This window comes from Molothrus aeneus, chromosome 12 (genome assembly GCF_037042795.1).
Source record: "Molothrus aeneus isolate 106 chromosome 12, BPBGC_Maene_1.0, whole genome shotgun sequence".
Taxonomy (NCBI): domain Eukaryota; kingdom Metazoa; phylum Chordata; class Aves; order Passeriformes; family Icteridae; genus Molothrus; species Molothrus aeneus.
The window spans coordinates 18,429,443-18,444,489 of record NC_089657.1 but is presented as its reverse complement, the minus strand read 5'-3'; positions in this window follow the sequence as shown (position 1 = coordinate 18,444,489).

Here is a 15,047-nt window from a genome sequence, read left to right as displayed (position 1 = left end):
GTTGCTGCACTGAAATTACCAAAAATAAGCCCAGCAGACTAAAATCCATTTATTACCCACCAGCAAAACTCCACAATCCACTTAGCTTGGGAAAAAAAGTGATTTAATATCTGATTTGCTTTAATTAGGGTGGGCTTGGCATTGTGTTTGTATTTGGGATTTACTGTGGGGGATGTTGAATGCTTTTTATATTGCCATATTTCATGCAGAACAGTAAAAATTACTAAATAATCTCCTCAGATAGATCTGTTAGGAACTTTGTGTCTACATTAAATTATAAACACATGGAGTTCTTCCAGGCTAAGGAAATGGAATTTAGTAATATCATATTTAAAATTTTACCTATGTGTCATGTGGCCAGTCAGCATTGTATCTATCAATATAATACATTTATTATATCTTAATGCAGGTTTTTATTATATCTATAAATATAATCTATTTATTATATCTTGATGCAGGTTTTAATTATATCTATCAATATAATATATTTATTATATCTTAATGCAGGTTTTTGGCACAAGTGCACCTTTATTTAGGTATTTTACCTATTTTAATGAAGGATTTTGTGACTTCCAGGCTCTCCCTGGTGCTCCTGCTGCAGTTACCTATGGGATTGTTGTCCCTGGAGTGAGCTGGCAAGGAGAGCTGAGGACACACCTCTAATTGGGATTGTCCCTAAAAAGAGACAATTTACACTCATCTCTAATTAATTCCAGGACTAGTGAGGAGTAGCAGCTCCTCCTGGTTCTGCTGGCTGTTTGTCACCAGTTTAAGGCTGTCTAAAATGGTCCTGTTTATATTTTGGTCGTGTTTTACCTGCCCTTTCCCACACAGCCCTGCTGAGGGACACAGCTGTATTGTCTTAGTGAGGACACAATTCCCCAGGGCCAAATCTTTCCCACATTGCCTATCTTTAGCCCTCCTGTGCTTCATTTGAAGATGAATAAATAAACAGAATACACCACGAGCAGGGATCACTTTCTGGAGTCAGCTGGCTGGAAAACAACCTGCTGAACAATTCTCTTTGGCCCAAGCTGTCATTTTGCCCTGGAGCTCCTCTGAGGGCAGGCTCAGAAGCAGCTCCACACTGACTGCAGCATTCCAGCACTGGATAATTCCTTCCTGAGCTTTCAGAGCCCTTCTTTGCTCCCCTGAGGATTTTTATATCCATTCCAAGAGCATCATTTCTGAATATCAAAGTTTCTGCCTTTAATCAGAAACTTTCTGAGGAACTGTTCCTTAAAGGTGAACGTGGCTCTCCTTGTGGAGACAGTGAATAAAACTGTTCACAAATTTATTTAGACACTGGGTGTCCAGGGCTTGAATTCTTCTCTGCTTGGCCAGCTCAGCCCTCTCTCCCTGTTCAAAGGGAGAGGTGCACATTCAATTATTGGAAAACACCCTGCTGAACAATTCTCTTTGGCCAAACCTGTCATTTTGCCCTGGAGCTCCTCTGAGGGCAGGCTCAGAAGCAGCTCCACACTGACTGCAGCATTCCAGCCCTGGATAATTCCTTCCTGAGCTTTCAGAGCCCTTCTTTGCTCCCCTGAGGATTTTTATATCCATTGCAAGAGCATCATTTCTGAATATCAAAGTTTCTGCCTTTAATCAGAAACTTTCTGAGGAACTGTTACTTAAAGGTGAACGTGGCTCTCCTTGTGGAGACAGTGACAAAAACTATTCCCAAATTCATTTAGATACTGAGTGTCCAGGGCTTGAATTCTTCTCTGCTTTGCCAGCTCAGCCCTCTCTCCCTGGTCAAAGGGGAAGATTTTCCTCCTAAAAATGAACTAAATGGTGAAAACAGGACACTGACACTCAGTGATCACTGGGGTGTTCAGCTCCCTCATCTTCATCCTTAGTTTCTTGTCCATTACCATCACAGGATATGGTGTGAAACACTTTTAGTGGAGGAAAATTCTCTTCCTGTGTCTAAAGATTTGGGAGAACCTTCCACACAGCCTCTTGAAATGTATTCTACCTTTAAATGTGAATAATGGTCCCTGTTGCTGTGCTGTGAGGAGCAGAGGCAATGCCAGCTCTGACACAGCACCACATTCAGGCTTCCAGTGGGTCTCAGAAGGACCTAAAAGTTAAAAAAGCATAATTTTCATTGAGATCCCAAATTCATCCCTCCACAGGAATAAATCTTCTGTGAATTTAAGAGCAGAGATTTGATGTTCATTCCTTTGTAGCTTTGAAGCTTCTTTTGCTGTGGAAGTTCAGAGCCTGCCAGCCAGTGTGACCCCCAAAACATGGAAATGAGGGAGCAGAGTTAACCCTTCACAGACAGGGCATGTTTCCATCCATTTTAGGGCTTTTCCTGGCCCTAAAACTGTGCCTGGCTGGGGTGGGCACACAGGAACGGGATAGGTTGGGCACTGAGTTCAAAATTACCAGGGTGCTGCTGCCCAGGGGCAGGAGGTGCCCAGCCAGGCACAGAGAAGAAAGCACAAATCCTCTTTCAAAGCTGTGTAAGTCTGAGTCTTTGCAAGTCTGTGGCCCCAAGATATTATTTCTGATAGGTTTTCAATCTGCTTGCTGTTGTTTTCCTTGGTTACCCCTTGCTGGCATTCTGGGGATGCCTTTTTGCTACCCCAGCTGACCTCCCCAGCCACTGGGATTTTATTGCTGTGCCATCCTTCTCTCTTGGCTTTTTTTCCAAGGTTCTCCAGGTCTCTAGGACCTGTTCTTGTGTGGAAGCCAAATCATGTTTTTCACCATTGTCACACTTGTTGTCCATGTTAATGCATGGATTTCATGGTGGGCAAATGAACTTCATTTTTCAGTCACACCTTCAAGTTACAGGGGTGCAAATGGTGGGAACCAGACACAAACACTGAGAACCAGACACAAAACCTGAGCAGGCCTTACACAGTGAGGGTAGGAGAGCAAGGACTCAAAGAGCTGCCTCTTAACAATGTTAAAATGTTAAAAAAATTGTTAAAAAATGTTAAAAACCAGGTTTGCATCAGACAACAACCAGGATTAATCCAGCCTGAGGATTTGATCCTTGTATGGAACAGTTAATTAAGAGTTGGACCTTCCAACTCAGAATATTCTGGTATGTTAAAAAAACCCCACAAATGCCACATTAAAGATCTTCCATGTCCTCTTTATTTTATTTATTTCCAGCACATAAACGCAATAATTTTAAAATCAGCCACCTCAGCATCTCAGCTCGTTATTTCTTTAAGAACAGAAATGAATTCACTCTGGAAATTCAAAACCTTGAGTCAACAAGGTAATGAATTGACAGGAAAATGGGCAAATGAACTTCATTTTTCAGTCACATCTTCAAGTTACAGGGGTGTAAATGGTGAGAACCAGACACAAACACTGAGAACCAGACACAAAACCTGAGCAGGCCTTACACAGTGAGGGTAGGAGAGCAAGGACTCAAAGAGCTGCCTCTTAACAATGTTAAAATGTTAAAAAAATTGTTAAAAAATGTTAAAAACCAGGTTTGCATCAGACACCAACCATGATTAATCCAGCCTGAGGATTTGATCCTTGTATGGACCAGTTAATTAAGAGTTGGACCTTCCAACTCAGAATATTCTATGATTCCCTGTTATGGTAAAAAAAAAAAAAAAAAGACAAATGCCACATTAAAGACCTTCCATGTCCTATTTATTTATTTTATTTATTTTATTCATTTTATTTTATTTATTTATTTATTTATTTATTTATTTCCAACATGCAAAAGCAATAATTTTAAAATCAGCCATCTCAGCATCTCAGCTCATTATTTGTTTAAGAACAGGAGTGAATTCACCCTGGAAAGTCAAACCCTTGGGACAATGGGGTTTTGAATTGACAGGAAAATGGGCCTGGCTCAGCAGATGCTCCAGGCCTCCATAGCAGAGCCTGTGCTTGGAGAGCAGGGTCAGATCACACCTGGGCTGATTTCTGCTCTAGGAGATGCCAGGGATCCCAAAAATGAGCTGCTGCAGGATCTGCGTTCTGCTGGCTCCTGGAGCAATGGCAGCACTGTTTTATTTTCTGCTTTTGCTCCCAGCTCCAGCACAATGAAGCTCTTCCTGCCCTTCCTGCATGGCATGGCAAGGATAAGCCAGGCTTTTCCTGGGAGCTCCCCTGACTGCAGGAAGGTTTCAGTCCAGCTGCATTTAAAATATAACGTTTAAACATTACATTGAAAAAATGAAAATGAAATTCTAAAATATAAAACAAATAAATAATAAATAAAAATGAATAAGTAAATAAAATTATAGGAATAAATATAAAAATAAACATTAAAATTATATAAAAGAAAAATGAAATAAATAAAAATATAAAAGAAATATAAATATAAAAATAAATAAGTAATAAATAAAATATTAATTTATAAATTATATTTATTATTATTTATAAAATATTATTTATTATTTTTAAATTAATAAAACTAAAATAAAATATTTTAAATGTAATTTTAAAATTTAGAAAAAATAATTTACATTTCAGAGATAACTCAGCCATTTCTCCAAAGGAGTTCGAGGCAAGGGCAGAATGTGACACGTTGGGGAATGAATGATCATAACCAGGGTGGGTTTGGATGGTTTCAGTGGGAGTCAGTGTGTCAGGCAGTGAGAGGAGCAGGGGCTGGCAGAGTGGATGTGGCACCCATGGGAGGTCACCAGCACCAAACCCTTTTCCTGGGTAAATTCCCCTCTGGAAGGCTGAACTCTGCTGATCCCCTTCCCTTTGTTTCACTCTCCTCCCAGACACAGCTGAGCCTTGCAGCAGCACACTTCATAAAAGACAAGGCTTTAAAAGCAGCAAAATGTGCCAAAATCTCCAGGGGGTTCATCAGGACACAGCGGGGACAGAGCTCCAGAGCAGCTGGGGGGGGTGTGGAGCCCCCAGGGCTGCCCAGGAGGGCAGGACAGACACACGGACACAGGCACCACTGCCTGGCACCCGCTGAGCAGAGCAGGCTCAGGGGGAAGGGGGAAATCTTCTGTGAGCAGCAGAGCAGGCACAGAGGTGTCCTGGGGCTGCTCCAGCCCATCCCTGTCCCTTCCTCTGTGTGCTGAGGAGGAAAATCCCCAAAATTTCCTTCATTCATTCATTCTGTGCAGCCCTCTCCTCCTTCCAGCACAGCTGGGGGGCACGATGAACAAAACCCCCTCCAAAGTGGGCCAGACTGCAGAGAAATAAGCCAGGCTTTGCATTCAGGCTCATCTAGCTGGGGTCTGGCTTAAGGACTTGAGGAAGAAAAACTTCTGTCATTTATTTGGCATTCTTCATCAGGGTTAAATAATTTTCTCCTTTTTTTTTGACTTTTCCCTCCCCTCCCCTTCCCTGCCCCCAAATTGACTCATCCATCACTAGAATCAATATGAATGCAAAGATTTTTGGTGGATTTGTTGTCATGGAAACCACTTCTCCTCTCTGATATTCCCTTACAGGCTTTCCAGACCTTTTTCTCGCCTTTAAATTACCATTCTGCCCTACATTCTGAACACCCTGGCTTTTAATTCCACCTTGTGAGCTCCATTTGGAAACAAACTGTGCACAAGCACAGCAGAACCGAGGGCCAGGAGAGAAATATTCCCTGCTGGAAGAAGAGTGAGCACCAAGGATGGTCCCAAAATGGCTGTGGAGGAAAGGGATGCTGCAGCCCCCTGCCCTGGGGGGCTCTCAGGACCTCTGTGAGCCCGAATTTCTGCTTAAATGCTCTCTCTGGAGCTGCTTTGCTGCCCAGAGAAAGGCTCATTTTGTGATTAAGGCAGCAAGGCATGAAATGAGGCTCTGGACCAGTTAGAATTACTCACATAAATGAAGTTTGCAGGGTTTAATCTTGGGAGTTGCTCTTCCTTTTTCCACTTGGCACAAATTGCCAGCCCAGGCACTTGGATTTTTCTCCTGCCATGGCTGCACAGACATGAGGGTGATCCCTGCACGTCCTGTCAGGTGTTGTGGGAGCCTGGGATGCTGCAGGAGGCACCAGGAGCAGGCATTTCAGGTATTTCTTTGTATAAATATCAAATATCAGGGGGTCCAGCCTGTTGTTCCTCCTGCATTCACAACCCACTGTCAAACTGCACATCCCATTAGGGAAAAAATACAGACCTCTCACATTTTTAAAATCAATTTTTATGCTGATTTAGAAGTTGGAGGAAGTTTTCCTAGAAAGCCCAAGAAGTTTTGTGGCACGTGGCTCCTATTTAAATTGAGTGCAATCTGTGCTTTCCACGTGGATAAATATAAAAAACTCAGTAGAAACCACCATCTAAGCAAGGTAATGAAAGAGGGAATAGAGAAACAAGACCCCAAAAATGCCCTTTTTTTGTACATTCCCAAGTTTCTTATGGAGAGTTCAGGGGCTGGCAGGAAGTGTGACAGGAGTTGAGGAGGAAATTTGATTTTTAGTTTCCTTTTGCTCTGCCCTCCTCTCTGGACACTTGCTTTCACTCAGCATAATTTGCTATTGGTTGCCATCACCAATATTTTAGTAAAAAGGATTTAAAATCTCCCACAATGGTGTTGTCCAAAGGTCCTGCATGAAGCATTGTGAGTGTGAAGAGGTCCTGTCTGCTCACAGAGTCTGCAAGGGAGTTCTGAGTTCTCACCTGCCCTACTCAGCAAAGTCCTGATTAGTTCTAACTGTTTTTCTTTTTTTTTATTTCTGGGCAGGTCATTTTTTTGGGGTGGTTTTGGGGTTTTTTTGAGCACCCTTTACAAACCTACCTAAAGCTTCGAACAGAAACATTTTGAAAAGAAAAAAAAGTCCAAATGAAATTTTTACAACATTGACAGAATTCAATTCCTCTGGCCCCTGGAAGAAAAAAAAATATTCTACTTTGCCCAGTTTGATGCCAAATTTACAAGCAACTTTAGTCTGAGAAGTCTTGCCTGTCAATAGCTCAGGAGGTAAAATCAGGAGTCTGACAGGCCTGCTCATCCTCTGAATTCATACTCTGGGAGAAAGAAACAAGATGCACTCAGCAAGTCTGCAAACTGCAGACATTTCTATGCATAAAAATACCAGTTTTAAACATATAAAGTCAAGAATTCCTTTTTTATCTCCTTTTAAATTAATGAGACCTTAAGTTGAAATTCTGCCTTTCTGTTGGAAGCATTACACTTTCCATGTCCACCTGTTGGGGATCTGGTTATTTTTGTTGAGTGCTTCTAAATTAATTTACTGGGAAAAGTCAGGTGTTGAAAGAAAAGGGGTTTGGTTCTTTTTCACTTTTAGTGAATATAAAGAATGGAGAAATCACAACACTTGCACTTTTCTCTATATTTGTCTATTAACTGACCTGTGAAAGCATGGATCATCCTGAAAAGAAAAGAAATTTGGAAAAAAAAATAAATCTCCTAGCAAGGAGGGGAAAAAAAAAGATGGCAGCAAATGCAAAAAGATAATTCTCCAAATAGAAGACAAAGTCTGTTCCAGTTATTTTTGTAAGGGGTTGATTGCAATTTGCATCCTGCTCAACCAGCATCTGCCATCAGCAGTGCTCAGTAGTCTTTTCTCTCTGTTTTTTTTGTATTTTGCCTGTGAATGTGGCTTGATGACATTTCCTTCCCAAATCCTTGCACAGTGATCACTCCCCCTTCTCCTCAGACCTGAGCATATCTTGCCACAGGGTACAGGTGATTTGCAGCTTTTGTTCCATCCCAATTTACCCCATTTCTGGCCCAGGGGGGGTCCTGTGGAGCACTCAGGGTGTGCTGGCTGAATTTTATTGGGAAATTGGATTCCCCAGGGGATGCATCGGGGATGTGGGAGCTGTGGGATGCAGAGCAGTGTCTTGCACTTTCCTCTGGACTGAAAGAAAGACAACAGAAGGGGAGTGAGAGGGGAAAAGCAATCCCTGTGAATTCCTCCCTCTCCTTTTCCAGAGGTGCACCTGGAGCTGGCAGAGAACAAAGCTTGGCTGGAGGGAGCACCAAGCTGCCAAAAACGCCTCCAAACCCCCCTTGCTGATCCATGGGGGCTGCAGGAGTCCCCCCACAGCTCACAGGAGCCCAGGAGGACAGAATTTTGCATTTTCCATTCACTGGAGGCAGGCAGCATCCATCCCCCAGTGCCTGGGAGCAGGGCAAACAAGGACAGAAAAGCAGCAGGATTGATGTTCCTGTGCAACTTGGGTTTTTAACTCTTCTTGCTTTCACACAGAATAATTAGATCCAGATGTTGGTTTTGTTTATCCCTTTTGCCTTTGAGTCTCTCTCAGTGCATTTTGATGACTGACAGGGGGAAATTCATCTTTCAGCAGCCATTATTAACCAGGGGGAACCTGCAATTTCTTTCCCTCACGGCTTGGGGGTTCAACCTGCATCTCCTCTTGCTCAAAGGCCACAGAATTCTAGTTAAAAACCTCAGGTTTATCCTGAGGATGATATTCCTGGGAATGCCCAGTGGAAATTGCTGGGAGAGAGGAAACCCACCCAGGCTGTGTGAGGCAGCCAGAGCAGGGTCAGTGAGAGAGGAGCAGCTTCCAGCCACTTCCAACACTGCTAAATTAGAGAAAAGGGGATGGATTTAGGGAAATGCTGCTCCCAAGTGAGTTAGTGCTCACCAGACACCAGGGAAAGGCAGTGAGCCCAGCCCTGATAACCAGGACATGGCACAGAACTAACCCCAACCTTTCCCAGCCAGCTAATAACCTCACTGCTTGTGTTTATTCTAGCTGAAAATGTGAAAAAAACCCCATCTCCTCCCCATTTAAATGCACTCTGCTGGTGGGCAAGAGCTGCTTTATTCAGAACAGAGAGCAGGAGATAAAAAAGGGGGGGAAATAATCAGTATTAGAGAAAATGAGTGGTGCTGTGACAGCAGGGATTTTGCTAACACAAGCAGCATAATATGTCAAAGAAAAAAAAAGAGAGCAGAATTCTGCCTGCAGTTCAGCTAACTGCGAGCATGTGCAGCTGTAAATTTGATTTAACTGTGGCAAGTAAACTGCTCAGCTTCAGGTAGCTGGGGTTTGGAATGCTAAACAGCACAGCAAAGATGTTATGGGCAGGAGGAACCAAGAGAGCAGCAAAAGGAACCTAAAGAGGAACCAAGAGAACAACACAAATTGCAGCTCAGTGGGAAAGGAAGGACTTGAAGGTGTGAATTCTCTGTTAGCAGTGGTGGGACTCCTGCACCTTGTTCTGTGCATGCTGAACCAGTACAGCTGGAGAAAGGAATCATGTTTGTAGTTGGGTTTCCCCGTGAAATTCAAAAAGAAAATAAAATGAAGAAGACAAGAAGTAGAAAAAGGCAAAAAGGATGTGTTCACACTTCCCTCATGACACAGGAACAACATTTACCCAAAGGCCCAGAAGACAAAGGCCCAGGATTCCAAACACGAGCACAGACAATCCATGGTCTCAAGGAGCAGAAACAGCCCCCCAAACACCTCGAGAAGCTGCTCCAAGAGGCCTGCTGGGAGAATTTATTTTCAACTGCATTTCAGTTCAATTATGCACCCAAAGTATCGCCCACTTGTCAACTCTTGTTTCAACTCAGCTGCCAAGGGGATTGGTAAAGAAATAATTACAGCAGGGCCCTGAGCAATGCTTGGATCTGCCAGCACGGGCATGGAGAGCAGTGCATGGGTAGGGCAGCCAGGCAGCTCTGCCACAGCTCTGCCACAGGGATGCCCCAGGTGCCTCACAGGTTTCTGATTCCAGCCCCGAGTCAGACACAGCCAGGGCTGGGATGTGTCAGGGGGTGTTGATCCATGGGGTTTCCTTTGTGTTTCCATTTGTGGTTCCCATTTCCACCCTCCCCAGCACATCTGATGGTTCCACAGGTGCCTTAGGATTTTAGGTTTTTTAATTCTTGAGTTGCATTACTGCATAACTTTAATACTCCATATAGAGTATTAGTTACTATCTTCAGGTTTTATTTAGACACAATAATATTGTATTTGCAGGGATCCCCATGGCAGGGAGGAATGATGAATCTGACTCCATGTTCTCAGAAGGCTGATTTATTACTTTATGATATTATGTTATATTAAAGAGTACTATACTAAACATACTAAAGAATACAGCAAGGATACTTACAGAATGCTAAAAGATAATAATGAAAACTCCTGACTCTCTCCAGAGTCCTGACACAGCTTGGCCCTGATTGGCCAAAGAGTGAAAACAACTCCCAGCAGAATGCAATGGAACAATCACCTGTGGGTGAACAATCTCCAAACACATTCCACAGGAGCACAACACAGGAGAAGCAAATGAGATCAGAATTGTTTTCCTTTTCTCTGAGGCTCCTCAGCTTCCCAGGAAAAACATCCTGGGCGAAGGGATTTTCCAGAGAATGTGAATGCCACAAAACAATTCCTCTCTAGGCCTGGAACTCAAGGACACCTCACTGCCACAGGCCCCAAAAAGAATAAACAAAAGTTAATTGGGAGAGCAAACTGGGGGGAAATTACTTCATTACCTGCAGCTGGAATTGGAGCATTAACCCCTGCTATGTGTGGCGTCATTTTTTAAGTATTATTGTTGGTTCTGTTACAAAAGACAGATATTCTCTGTTAGTTAGGAAAGTGGTTTGACTCTCTGTACCCCCGTTTCAGCCCCTCAGGCTGGTTTCTCCCGGTTTACTCCCTGCCTTTCCTGCCCCTGACCATCCCTCAGAGTGCCTGCTCCCCTGCTCCTCCCTCATGTCCTTAAATCCGAAACGCCCCTGTCAGTCCCAGTGGCACTCCCCACTGCCCTGCCTGTCAGCATAACCACCCCCCTTTCATTCCAGAAAGTTCTGTGTCAATCATCACCAGCTCAGTAGATGATTCGATTCCGAGGCTTCTTCCCTCCTCCGTGTAATTTCCATTGGTTCTACCACACGTCGTACCCCTCCCCTTGCTTTGCTTATTCACCCTCTTGTGTTTCCACCCCTCACACCCACTCCCTTTATAAGAGTTATCCAGATCCCTTTTTTTGGCACTTGTTTCTGATCCTGTCGGAGTATTTGCTAGTCAGAGTGACTCTGAGATATGTACAAGCTTCTCTCTCCAGCCCAGCCATCAAAGAAGGAGTCAGGATTCTTTCTTCTCTTTCTTTTGTTCTCCTTTTCAAGGTTGTTTATTATTTCTTATCTATAACATTCTTGCTCCTACCTGCCAAGGTCTGTCTGGTAGGTTGGGTTGAGGCACACTGGTGTTATCTTTTTATACTAAAAACTACATGTACAATATTTACAATTACTTCCCAATTCCTATCACCTATGTTAGACAGTGAGCTTCTACTCTAAACCAATCCAAATGTGCCAACATCACCCGGGAGATGGAGGCTAGGAAGAAGAAGGAAAAAGGACAAGGCATGCCCAAATTCCTCCATCTTGGGACTCCAATCCCCCATTCTAAAAACCTCAGAAAGCTATTTTTCACCCCATGACAAACTATTATTCCACTTAAACTTTCTTGACTTGTAATTCTTCATATAAATGTTGGCAATTGTTCTTTCCAAGGGCTAAATCAAAGGCACAGGGGTCTTGGGCTCTGTGCCAGGGTCTCTGAGCCCCCCCGGCAGGGGCTGGAGCCCTCCAGGGCAGCCAGAGGAATGTCCTGGGTCTGACATGGTCCCACTGAGGGATAAAGCCTCCTTGGTGTCTACAGAAGCTCCTCTTCCTCATTCCTTCATCTTGGGTCCTTGGATTCGTCACCCACGCTGCAGCCTCCAGCACGACCCGGGCAGTCTCTGTGAGAGCCTGGGAGTGGCAGCTCTTGTGTCACCCTCAGGTCACTGGAGGAGCAGCTGGCCAGCCCCTCTCTGCTCCTGTGACCTCAGTGCGAGCTGCAAATACAAAAACGGCCAAAATTATAATTGTGAGACAAACTCGTGCCCATGGAGGCTGTGGCTGCCCAAGCTGTGCCTGCTGAAGGCTTTAGTAAATCCCCACTTTATTCTCTGAACCTTGCCTGGCCTCTGCTCTGAGGGCCCCTCCAAGGCATCATTTCCTGTCTCATTTGGGGTGCCAAAACACCAAGGCATCACCTCAGCCTCTGAGACAGAGGGGAAATTTTCCAGAGTAGAAATCCATTTTGATTTAGGTGAAATGTGCATCTCTAAGTCTGTAGTTTGAAAACGTAGCTGTTTAGTCTGACTGCCTGTTCTGGTAAAGAGCCCAGGCTCAGAGAAACTGCTTCAGTGAAGGACAGAGAAAAAGGGGCAGAGACAGAGACTGCTGTGAGAGCTGGTCAACCTGACCCAGGAGTTCTTTCTGATAAAGAAGAATTAGTGGCAAGTGTCAGGTGAAATCAGTGGAATGAATCTGTGCGAACCTATGGTGAAATTGCATGCATATGTGTTTGAGAGGGGGATAAAAGGGGATCTGGAGCTCCCAGAGGCACACGCTGCAATAAACATACCAGCTTTACAACTTGCACAGGAATTGTGGAATGTGTTTGTTTCCACAAATCCCCTATCTGGGGTCACTTTGTGCCCATGGATGGCCCCATCCATAGAGCAGGGGCTGAACCTCTTGGCACTTCCTCAGAATCCTGATTGCCGAGGGAATGACCCTGAAATCCATGACCACTTTGCAGAGATGGAAGGAGCTTGGGCTGGGGAGCCTCTCCCTGCACTGGGCTCAGCTGCTGGGAGCGAGCACAGGGTGAATGTGCCAGCCAGTGCCAGTCCCCATTAGATGTGACTTTAACTAGTGTTAGCAGCTTAATATGCTGCTGGTTAATGAGCCATTCAGGGAGATCCAGCTTTCTGCTTTGTTGGCTTGATGAATTAATCACCCTTCCTTAAAGCTCCTCGTTTGCTCAGGAGGCTGCTGGCTCCCAGGAGAGGCTCTGGGCATGGGGAGCCACTGGGGCTTCAAACTGCAGCCCAGCCATGGGTGGGGGCATGCGGATGCTGATCCACACCAGCTCATCAAACACCAGAAAAAAAAATCTGCTCGCTGAACCAGCTCTTTTTAGAGAAAACTTCGGGAGCTGCTCTATAAACCTCTGTAAGCAGTTTCAAATTTGGTATAGGACTCTTCCAGGTCGCTGTTTTCCTTTATTTTCCCCTTCATCTCTCTTTTATTATCTCCATCTGGGCTTTTTTCCTATCTAACTTTCTTTTTTTCCCCAATGGAAACAAACAATTCAAATACTCAAGTACTTCAAATATTTGTTTGTTCAGAGAAATCAAGTTCTGGAAAAGTGTTGGGTATTGCAGAGCCCAGAAATCCCACCCAGGTTAATGTGAACCTTGCACAGTGAAGGGGGAGGGAAAGCAGAATTAACATCTCATCTCATCTCCCTCACAGGGAGTCAGACTTTTGGAAAAGGTTCCAATGAACAAATTGGGATCCTGAACAAACCCATGGAAACACAGAGCTACAAAGAGCAGGACTTTGGATTAATTAGCCAAAACACCCAAGCTTTTCTCTCAAAGGAAGCCACAACAATCCAATCCCTGGTTCCTGGGGAAGGCAGTGGTCTCCAGGAGGATCTGGAGCACCCCAAATATCTCAGCCACTCACACCAAGGCTGCTGAAGAAACCACTCATTCCAGCCCCATCACACATTAAATCAGGCTATTTCAATTCTTTAGAAAATAAACTGACAGAATATGACTGGAATGCAGTTTTGGTGAGTTTCGTTTAAATCATTGAGAGCTTTTAATATTTTTCTTCCCGTGGCTGAGAGACAAATTCATTTATCAGGCAGAATTTTCCAGTCAGAAAACATGTGCATCTATACATGCAGATGCACACAGGCCTGCCCACATTTACATGGATTTATCCATAGACATTCATGCAAAACACTTGCCAGAAGCATTAAAAATGGATTTGAGAATGCAAAATCCCCAGCATCCTCTACAATCCCTGAGTGTCTGCGAGCTCCTGTGCCTTCCAGAGGGGAATAAAGACACTCAGCAGCTGCAAGGGGGGATGCAGCCCACTGCCACCACTGCACAGAGCAATGAGAAATGCTCACATCTCACAGTTCCTGCTCAGAGTGGTGAGAAAATCAATTCCAGCCCTTTTGGGCTGGAGGCAAAGGGAGAAGATGAGATGTGACTGACAGAGAGACAGCCTCCAGTAATGCTCAGCCAAGCGGGAAGGCAAAAGAACACAGGAATAGTAAAACCTCTCCATTTTTTTGTTTTAATTGGGAGGGGACTTAACAGGCAGTTTTGGTGCTGCAGGCAGCCCCTGGAAATGTTAACTCTGCTCTGTTCTGAAGCAGAACATGCAGAACACTCACACACACACACAGGGCTCTTTGCCTCCAACACTGTGCCACGGGAAAATGAGACTGTGATTTCCTGTGACACGAGGATGAAATGAGGTTGTCAAATCAAGTCAAAGTGAAGTGCTGGGGAAATGTTCCTCTGCTCTCTGGTGTTGAGGTGGGTTTTTAAATCAGTGTCCTGTGCCTTTGCTTCTCACTGCATTTTGCCCTGATGTTTGTGTTCTTTAATATAAATACAAACAGCAAAGTAATCTGGCACAAATGTGGTGTCTGATTTAGCTTCATGTTTTTCTTTTTGTCTTTTCCCAGTTCTGTTTTGGGACAGGGAGATGGGAAAGGCAAGGCTTCTCTCCTCAAGCTGGAAAGGAATCCAAGATAATTGAATTCCAAATACTGAGCCCCAAGATATTGGCATTATCATCTCAAATGTTCACTTTGGTTTCCTTCCCCACAGCTCCAGTCCCCCCTCCCATGGAACACCTTGTGAGCAGCATCCTCAGAGGGCTCTAAGAGATGGCAGGGCTTAATGAACACTGAAATGTTTGCCTGAAATAACCCCATAACATAAATTAATGCTGCTGCAAGAGTCAAGTTGAGGCATTTGAAAATTGTGTGGCATGGATTGGGAAATTCCATTTTTGGTAGCTTTTTGTCCTTCTCTGGTCCTTCCAGCAGTTTGAAGAGACTGAGGGGAAGGAACAAGTGCCAGAGACCTAATGAGTGATGGAAAATGTCAAGCTGAAGGAGAAAACAAATATTGACCTACCCTCCAAGGCAGCAAATGTGTCTTTTGGAGGTGCTGAATCACAGTAATCTCACACACCCTGAGCAAAGGAGGGTCAATTTGTTTATTTATTTATATTTGGTTGTTTATTAATTAATTTAATTAATTGAATT